Genomic DNA, 9,803 nt, shown 5'->3' on the forward strand with positions numbered 1-9,803 from the left:
TACTCTTTATTAGTGTGTACTCTTATTTGTTTATTACAATTGACTATTTTTATTGGTTTTATACATTTACTTGTTTATGAAGTCTTTCTATTAGATTTACTTATTCTCGAGAATAACAACCTTTGAGTCAAGTGGGACACATACACATACACACAGACTCATGTAAATGGTGTTAGTAGTTTCTCATTACATTGTTCATTGTTTTTGTTTTTGGTGTAATTTCTAGCTTGTGTATATTTGACCAAATGAAAACGCCTGTTTATTTGTCTAAAATGGCAGGAAAATAAATATTTCCTTTCCCTGGTAATAAGAGACCATATATTACCTCATCTCAGTATGTAATACAAAAGAACATACCATGTAAATGGAAGCTCTCCCTGAAGTTGAGAATCTGTCATTGTATGTTCAAATGTATTAAAGTTAGTCATTTGAGAACGTAAATTAGTTAATGGCTCACATTTGAAATTTGGACATTTGATATGGGAAGGTAAGAGCTCCTCTGTCACTCAAACATGACCCTTTTCTCTGTTAGGGACGAGCCCAGTCAGACAAATCGACACCTCAAAAGACAAATTTAGGAAAGAAGAGATGAAGGAAGGAGAGCGAAAGAATGAAAGGAGCTAAGGGATGTAGCCAATGAAAAGAAAGTTTTTCTCTTTGGATATACTCCTTTTTATTTCACCCCTATTGGGAGTTGGGAGTCAGGCTTTAGTATTAACTTAAGTATTGTATATAATCAGTATATATAGTCTTTATTTAGTTTGAATAATTATTCAACCTTTTGAATAAACATTTCTTTGCATTTAGGAACCATTGTGAATGAGTACAATTAGACATTTTTTTTGTTTTTGTCACGCCTACGTCGCGGCCCGTCAGCGATCATGAGAATTCATGTTCACAGTCATGGTTATGTTATGTTTCAGGACTTTTATGTTGACACGGACTTTTACGTTGACACTCATTGTTTCCATCTTGTTTCATGTTTGTGTTAGCGTCATGTGTCCGTTAATCTTTTAGATTAATACATTCCACCTGTGGCTGGCATATTTAAGGAGGGCTAGTGTCAGCTGCTGGTGGTGGAGAATTGCACCCAATGCACCTTTTGTACTCAGTGAACCTGTTGGACTCTGTATTCACCAGTCGAGCTTATTGAGCCTACTGGATCTAGTGGACTCTTCCAGCCGTAGCTTAGCTTACTAAACGAACCAGCGGTGCAGACTGAACCTTAGGAACCTTCAGGGCTACTTCAGGATAGTGAGCTTATCTCACGGAGCTTCATTCACTCCATCATTCATGGTCAAGAGCTCAGGTAGCGAGCTAAACGCATGCACGGTACTCAAAGTAGCAAGCCCTGCCACCGGATCAGTTCAGTCTTTTGGGTTCGCCAGCTGATCCCTCATGCACTCTAGTCACGTAAGGTCAAGATTGCCTGACGAGCGCAGTCCTTTGCTTTATCTAGAGTACAGGCACTGCCTGTAGTTTTTTGTTCACGTCTTAGTTCTAGCTCAGCCCCGACAAGCTAGCCTAGCCCTTGTGTCTCGCCAGCCTCAGGTGTGCTCCTTTGTTTTGCCCACATTCGGTTGTCACTGTTTGATTTCTGTTCACCCCTTTTCCCTGGTAACGTTTGCTGCTTTGTTTTGTGTTCATCCCGTTTATTGTGTTCAATAAACTATCTCACTTGGGTCCATCCCCTGCGAGTGTTCACCCTCATTGTCAGACTGTACGGATCATGACAGTTTTACCAGTTTTACTGTCACTTCAGTGATTTTAGCTTTTATCCAAGAACACCCAGGTAGGAAAGGGTCAGCTTTCACTTCTTTGTGAAAAGAAGTTTGAGGATTTGAGGAAACTTCAGTATTCCTTAGAGATGAATCACGGTCAACCTAGAGGGACACCTGTGCTCACTCTCTCTTCTCTGGCACCCCTAACTTTGTTCCACCATCCGGGGTCAGCGGCACGGCAACGTTAGCCAACTTGCCTCCCTTGCCAGCAGATCAAGGCTATTTTGAGGCTCCTTCTGATCATTAATTAGATAAAATAGCATGTAACCTCTCTTACTTTCAGCCTAGGCCTAAAAATTTCAACAACTGTGATATTGATTACTACCTACGTAGGTTCCCCCATGTCATGGTTGATGTCAAAATCTACCTGATTAAGGTAACTTCCAGTAGGAATGTAAGCAATTTCATTAAAATGCATCCAATGCACCTTAAATTACGTCTATCTCAGAACCAGAGATCCTTCATACTGATAAAGACCATCTGTTTAACAGTAACGTTTTACAACCCCAAAGTACCCAACATATTTTATGCCCAAGAGTGCCATTGTGGAGCCAAAGAAGAATCTGAGAACGTTCTTAGTTAATATACTATACTATACTTACTATACTAAAATAGCCATGTCACTGTGCTAGATGGTAACTGTGATAATAATGCATTTCTATTTTATTTTATAATTTTTCTCTATATAATTTGTGTGATTGCATTACAAGTTCTACATGTTGCACCTATATTACCCATGTAGGTATGTGCCTCATACCCATGTGTTAATAGAGTTTAGCATTCAACTGTTCTAGCTTTAGTGGAAGGAAAATAAGTAATTGTTTTATTTCTAATTATAAATTATTTTTCATAGTTCTTATCTAATGGTCCCACCATTATAATTAGTGTATTATCATTTTTACCATAGACCATAGAGGAACCATAGAGGAACTCAAGCAAAGTCAAGAGAGGTGTTGGTAGGTGGAAAACACAGGTTTATTATGTTTTTCTTGGGCTAAAAAAACACTTAAAGCTTGCCAGTGTGCTGCATAGAAATAAACTATCCTTTTTTCCTACACCACACTGTACAGAAGAACTAGTCCACAAAACAATAACTAATTTTTTGTGTAACTTCAATTATTCTTCACAATGCAGCAATTAGCTCTGCTAAACATTCAGTTATCAATACTGTAAATCATGTTTGTCATAACCTTTTTAAACAATGTGATTACCATTTACTTTCCCTTATAAACCCTTATTTGCTCTGTAAATAGGAAATTCATTCAACTGCTTAATAAAATAGTTTATTTTCATTTTGTCTTTTATCAACTCATAAGTCATACTTTGTGGAACAGCATTGTTCATTTATCATTTGACTTTATTTTAACAAACAATGAGTTATAACTCATTGTCACTAAAAATTATTAAACTTGTCGTGCGTTCATTCCTGCAGGTTCAGTGTCCTGGCAACCCGCTTGAGTTGAGGATCTGGAGAGGAGGGGGCAGAGCAAACTCTCTCCAGTGTTTTGAAATTGGACTGCGGTAGCCATTTTAAGTGATTGCTGTCATTTAGTACTTGCTATTCCTTTAAATGTGCTGGCCATACGACAGATGACCACAGGAAACAACTTTGCAGATCAACAAGCTAAAGAAGCACTGTCATCTATCCTACAGTGCCCCGTAGGTCCAATGGAGAGAGAATATAATATCCCAGATGATCAACAAACTTTCATTGCAGATCTCTAAAGAAACACAGGAAAGTGCTAGTTCCTTGGAAAAGAACACTGGGGGGGGGGTAAATTGCTCACTACACTAATTTCAGATGCACATGGACCAGCCCGTAAATAAAGAAGACATCTTGAAAGAAATGAAAAGGGATTCTTGGTCACCATATTTAGTCCCCGCAACTGACCATTTTCCACAAATCAGATTACAACCCTTCGCTCGGAATAGAACAAACTAGCTACTCCTCCTGTCCTAAGTGTAAGCCTTATCTGTTTCTCTATGGTGTGAGGGGCTTCTAAAGAACATATTTGAGCTTCCTTCCTCTTCATTAATTATGCACATATGTTAACGCCGTTTTGTTTATTCATATTCAAAATGGCTTTTTGGACATGATGTCTAAATTGACAGCTCTGTGACCAACACCCACACAGTGGATACACAGAGTACTTCCTTGTGGGCTTGGATGAATTCTCGGCATTGGCAGTATATTGGCAGTACTATACTGCCACAAATTCTTGTTACAGTGTTTGCCATTCTGTTCAAGTTTTACTGTTTTACAAATCAGGTATGTACATGGGTCTTATTAACCTTCGTTTGTTGTCTGCCATAGCCGAACAACTTCAAGCCTCATCTATAATGACTTGGCAATATCGTGTAGCTCTTGATTTGAGTTGATTTGACTTGAGTTGGCACAAGTCTAACCATTACCTAATAGTGGGAATCTCACTTTTGGCCCTTTGTGGATGTTGCCTAATTCCATGTGTTGGGAGTCTTATAGTCAGAGCTGTTGACAAATCAGTCTCTACTTAAATGTTTGTGGGTCTAAGTAACCTTTGTTTGTGTATTAATACTGTTAAGCCTTTCTCACTGGCACAGCCTTGTTATCTTGTCAATGCCTTGTCCCATGTATCTTTGTCAACCTGTGACCAAGATGACCAGATGACCAGTGTTTATTTTGTTTTCTTTCATACTGTGTTTTTGTACCTTTCCTCATAGGCGTCCCTATACTACCAAATTAATTCGGATTTTGATCCCTTGTTCTTGGTAAATCAGGGTTACTGGTCTTGGGACTTAGCATTATCATAATCTACTAGATATAATGAGTGAACCACCTGCTCTGAGGAACTTCTGTTTTAGAGGGTCTGTTTTAGTATTGGCCTTATTGGGTGTCCTATGGCCCTTTCATATAAGGGGCCTGTGATGATCTTGGTGCCATTTGTTGTTCTGTTGACCCATATGTGTTTCTTTGTGGCACATTCTTAAGTGACACATTTTGGTGTCTGAGCAAAGAACCAGGTTATTGATTGGGTTTGGTTGATAATTTGGTCCATTCTATAAGTATGGGGGTGCTTAGGGGGAAAATGAGGTGTGGTGTTTTTTTTTGTTTTTTTTCCAAGAACATAATCGTATTCTTTTTTGTTGCTTTTATATAGCCATTGTCATTATTTTGTTTTTGTTTACATTTTTTGTTTGGTGTGATTTTTGCACCCTGTCTTTAAGAGGTGGTTTGGTAATTGGGTGGTTTAGAAAGATATTCCCACAGTAGTCATAGTGATGAACGGGTGAACACTCACAGGGACGGTGCGATGCAAGACTTTAATGAACCAAACAGGGGTAAACACAAGAATGCAGCAATAACACAAGGGATAATGATTAAACAAAACAAACATGACAAATAAACACAGGCAAAAACATGAAAGCCACCTGAGGCTGGTTGGTAGCCAGGGAGCTAGGCGTGATATGGAAAATAAACAAGGGGGGTAAGGCGAGACCAAAAAAAAAAAACACTGGCAGGGCCAGTAAAAGAAACAAACGAAACCCCACGCTCGTCGCAACTAAAACTTACTTGACGTGAACAGGAGCTTAGGGATTAGTCGCCGAATCCTCAAGGCGAATCCTCAGATGAGGGATATGGAACAGCTCTATCAGCAATACAGGACTTTTTTGTGCCAAAAGTAAATGTAGTGGCTGAACGTTACCGGTTTCGCCAGCGCAGCCAGCAGACTGGTGAATCTGCTGATCAGTACGTTGCAGCTTTGAGAGAGCTTGCAGCAACATGCGAATTCGGTACTATGGAAGAGGAAATGATTCGAGACCAGCTTGTAGAAAAGACAAGCTCAACCCGCATTAGAGAGTGCTTGCTGTTAGAAGTACCACTTGACCTCAAGAAAGCCGTGACTATAGCACGCCAAATTAAAAGTGCTATGGCAGAAGCTAAGATAATGGTGGGAGCTACAGACGGAGCAGTGCACAGTGTAAAGCAGAGTAGCAAGCCGCACTGGTCCCACAGTAAAGGCAAGCCTGCGCAGAGGGCTCGTGGAGCATCACGCAATGCACAAGGAATTACGTGCTACAGCTGAACAGCATACTGCTAACTCTCCTGACTGCCCAGCTAAAGATGCACTGTGCAGAAGCTGTAATAAGGGGGTATTTCGTCAAAGTGTGTCGAGGAGCCAAGAAAGTTTCTGAGGTAACTGCACCTGAAGTAACTGTTTTGAACATTGAAAATAGGGCAACTGTCCCAGGCAAAATTATGTGTACAGTGCAGGTGCATGTTGGTACTGGTCAGGCACAAGAACTTGAGCTAATGTTAGACACTGGCTCTGCCGTTTCTATTTTACCTGTGTCTGTGTACTAGCAGTTTTTTTCCTATATTGCCCTTTCTGCACCAACGATAAGCCTGGTTAGTTTTGGGGGTAATGCCATACATGTTACTGGCTGTCTGAAAGCCAATGTACGTTTCGGAAACCGCAGTACTGCTGCTGAGTTATACATTGTGCAGCAGGGATCTGCAGTCCTGGGTAGAGACTTATGTTGCAGGTACTGAATGGCTCTGTCACTTCAGCTCCACACAGCCACTCAGTCTCCACAGTCGTAACTGCACAAGATACTGCCCTAGATTGTGCAAAAGATTTCTCTCATCAAGTGAAAATCCGGCCAGATGTTCAGCCGGTACAGCAGAAACTAAGGCGCCTTCCATTTTCAGTCAGAGATGCAGTTTCTACCGAGTTAAAGAAACTGGTGGAACAAGAGGTAATTGAGCCAATTGAGGCATCTGAATGGGTCTCTCCCATACTTGTTGCAAGAAAAAAAGATGGAGGAGTCCGATTGTGCGTGGACTTAATGGAGCCGAATAAGGCAGTGGTACTAGACAGTTATCCTCTGCCGCAGAGCTACATGGAGCAACACTTTTTTCTACCTTGGATCTTCAGAGTGCTTACCACCAAGTCAAGTTGCACGAGGACAGCCATAATATTACTGCTTTCATTATGCATGATGGCCTTTTCCGTTTCAAGCGCATTCCGTATGGGTTGGCCTCGGCACCAAGCTGTTTCTAGCGGATGATGTCCATCATCCTAAAGGGTCAAGCAGGAGTCCATTGTTACCTAGATGATATAATCATATCAGACGTGACAGCTGAGGAACACGACAAGAATCTGGAGTCTGTGTTACAGCACATAGACAAGGCAGGACTCCATCTGAACCTCGCAAAGTGTCGGATCAGGCAACCTGAACTGTCCTTTTTGGAGCATACTGTGTCAGCAAAAGGGCTGCAGCCAGATGCTTCCCATGTGACTTGAGTGTCCCTAGCTCCACCACCTACAGATGTGATCAGTCTTCGCTCATTTTTGGGGCTCACATCTTGGTATGCAAAATTCATACCAAATTATGCAGCTGTAGTGGAGCCATTACGCAGCCTGCTTCGTGGTTCTGCTTCATTTGTTTGGACACAAGAGGCTCAGCAGAGCTTTGAGAGGGCCAAGGAGCTCATACTTAGCAGTCCTGCTCTTGCACTATTTAACCCAGAACTCCCCACCATAGTCACCACAGATGCTTCAGACTATGGGGTTGGGGCTGTGCTTACTCAGTTGCATCCAGATGGCACTGAACGGACAGTAGCATTTGGTTCACGTACACTCACCCAGGCAGAGAGGAAATACTTTCTACCATAGAAAAAGAGGCCCTAGCTTGTGTGTGGGCAACGGAGAGGTGGAGAACGTACCTGTGGGGAAGACAATTTACACTACGAACAGATCACAGCCCACTGACCACACTGTTGTCTTCCAAGGGACATGGAAGAGCTGGCATGCGTATAGCTAGGTGGTCAGCTAGGTTAATGTCATTCACTTATGATATTCAGTACAAGCCAGGACGTGAAAATTGCACAGCCGACTGTTTATCCCGCCTGCCACTACACAGTGAAGAACCCTGCCTGGACAATGATGTGGAAGTAGTCGCACTCACTTCTTTATTAACAGCAGTAACACGTGATGAGTTCAAAGCTGCATCTGCCTTCTGCCCAGAGCAAATCAAACTGCGTGAATTGCTCATGTCCAAATGGCCTACATCTGCAAAAGCCCTTGAACCAGCATTGCGGCCCTACTTCAGGCTGCAAACCGAACTGTCTCTTCAGGATGAATGTGTTGCACGAGGCACAACCCACCTTGTGGTACCAGAAAGTCTCCGGCCGAAGCTTATCTCTCTGGCACACGACACACATCAAGGCATTGTCCGTACTAAACTACGCCTGAGAGAGTTATATTGGTGGCCAGGGATGGATTCACAGGTGGAGGCATCCATCAAAGCATGTGTAACATGCCAGTTACATGACAAGTCAGCGGTCACACATACAATGCCAATGCAACCTGTGGCATACCCTACCAGTGCTTGGGAAAAGCATGCAATTGACATCATGGGTCCCTTTGACAACGCACCAGGGCATTGTCATTTTGTGATCACACTGATAGACTATTTCAGCAAATGGCCTGCGATAGCATTCGTGAAACATGCTACAACACAAGCCGTGATCCAGTTTCAATCTTCAGTGTTCAGTAGGGAGGGTGACCCAAAAGAACTGATCTCTGATAATGGATCGCAGTTCACCTCGCATGAGTTTGCGTTATTTCTCAAAGAAAGAGGGATTGTGCACAGAATGTCCTCAGTGTACTATCCTTGTGCAAATGGAGAAATTGAACGCTTCAACCACAGCCGTAAAGACTGCTTGCAGACAGCTTCACTCGAGCAGAAAGAGTGAGAAGGATTCACTAAAGGCTTTTTGCTAGTATACCGTGCTACCCCACATGCTACAACCCAGTGCTCCCCTGCAGTACTGTTACATGGAACACCCTTGCGCACCAAGCTCCATGTCTCAGGTCTCAAGGTTCCTGTCTCACAACCGGCCCCATCACCAGAGCAGGTCTTTGCTATAGTGAAAGCACAACAAGCTAAGAGCAAAGCATACACAGATGAGAGGCGTGGTGCAAGGCATGTTTCTTTTCAGTGCGGTTCTTATGTCAGGGTGAGGAAAACCTGGCATTCTTCCAAAAACTCAGTCCAAGTTTGGAAAACCACTCAAAGTGATGGAAAAGAGGAGTCCATACACCTATAAACTGTCAGATGGACGGTGTTGGAATGCATCATACTTAGTACCTGTCCTTTCACACAATGAGGAGGAGGATTCAAGTGGATTGTGAAGGCGGTGTGCCTTCACAAAGTACACAGGTCAGAGCCTCACTGAGGGTTAGGAAAGCACCCGTGTGGTCTAAAGTCTATGTGATGTAAATAACACAGTCTAAGGCAAAGTTAGTACATACCAGTAACAAGAAGATTATATGTTACATTGTAGTTCATCTTATTCCTGTGAATACTGTATACTACACAGATGAACATTACCTGGGTTTATTTTCAGTCTGTTAAGTTTCTTAAGAGAAGGGGATATGTGGTGTCTAGAGAACCACTAGGGGGAGCTAAGTGAGTGAAGAGAGGAGAGAGAAGAGGAGAAGTAGAGAGAGAGCAGGTGGGGAGTGAACTGGTTCTGCTGTTACATTAAAGAGTTGGCTAATTTTGTTCCACATCGCTGTCCAGCCTAATTATTCAAGTGGTGACACAACAACCTAACAGAAAACATGGCGTGGTACATGAGAGGGTTGTCAACATAAAAGTCCATGGTGAGTGACGTGAACATGAATACAGAACTAAAAGTCTTTGATACGTGACATGAACATCAACATTACAGTCCTTGAACTTGAAGCCTGTGGCCCGCGGCTCGGGACTGCCCCTGGGGCGGGTGCGGCAACGCAGACCTGACAGTGATTTTATAAACAATGTTATTCCAATTATCAAAGCAGCCATTTCAGGGGTCCTCCATATGCCATAAAGACTGGGGAATGAATCGTGGTAAAGGACTTTTGGAGGATATCCAAAAAATATTGACTTGACTTAAATAAACCGAGCACTGAAACACGAACCCCTCGCAAAGCTCCGGATCGCAAGGATACGTATTCGAAACGTCCATCGGATACGGACTAGGGATGTGGC

Source organism: Salminus brasiliensis, chromosome 16, assembly GCF_030463535.1.
Source record: "Salminus brasiliensis chromosome 16, fSalBra1.hap2, whole genome shotgun sequence".
Lineage (NCBI taxonomy): Eukaryota > Metazoa > Chordata > Actinopteri > Characiformes > Bryconidae > Salminus > Salminus brasiliensis.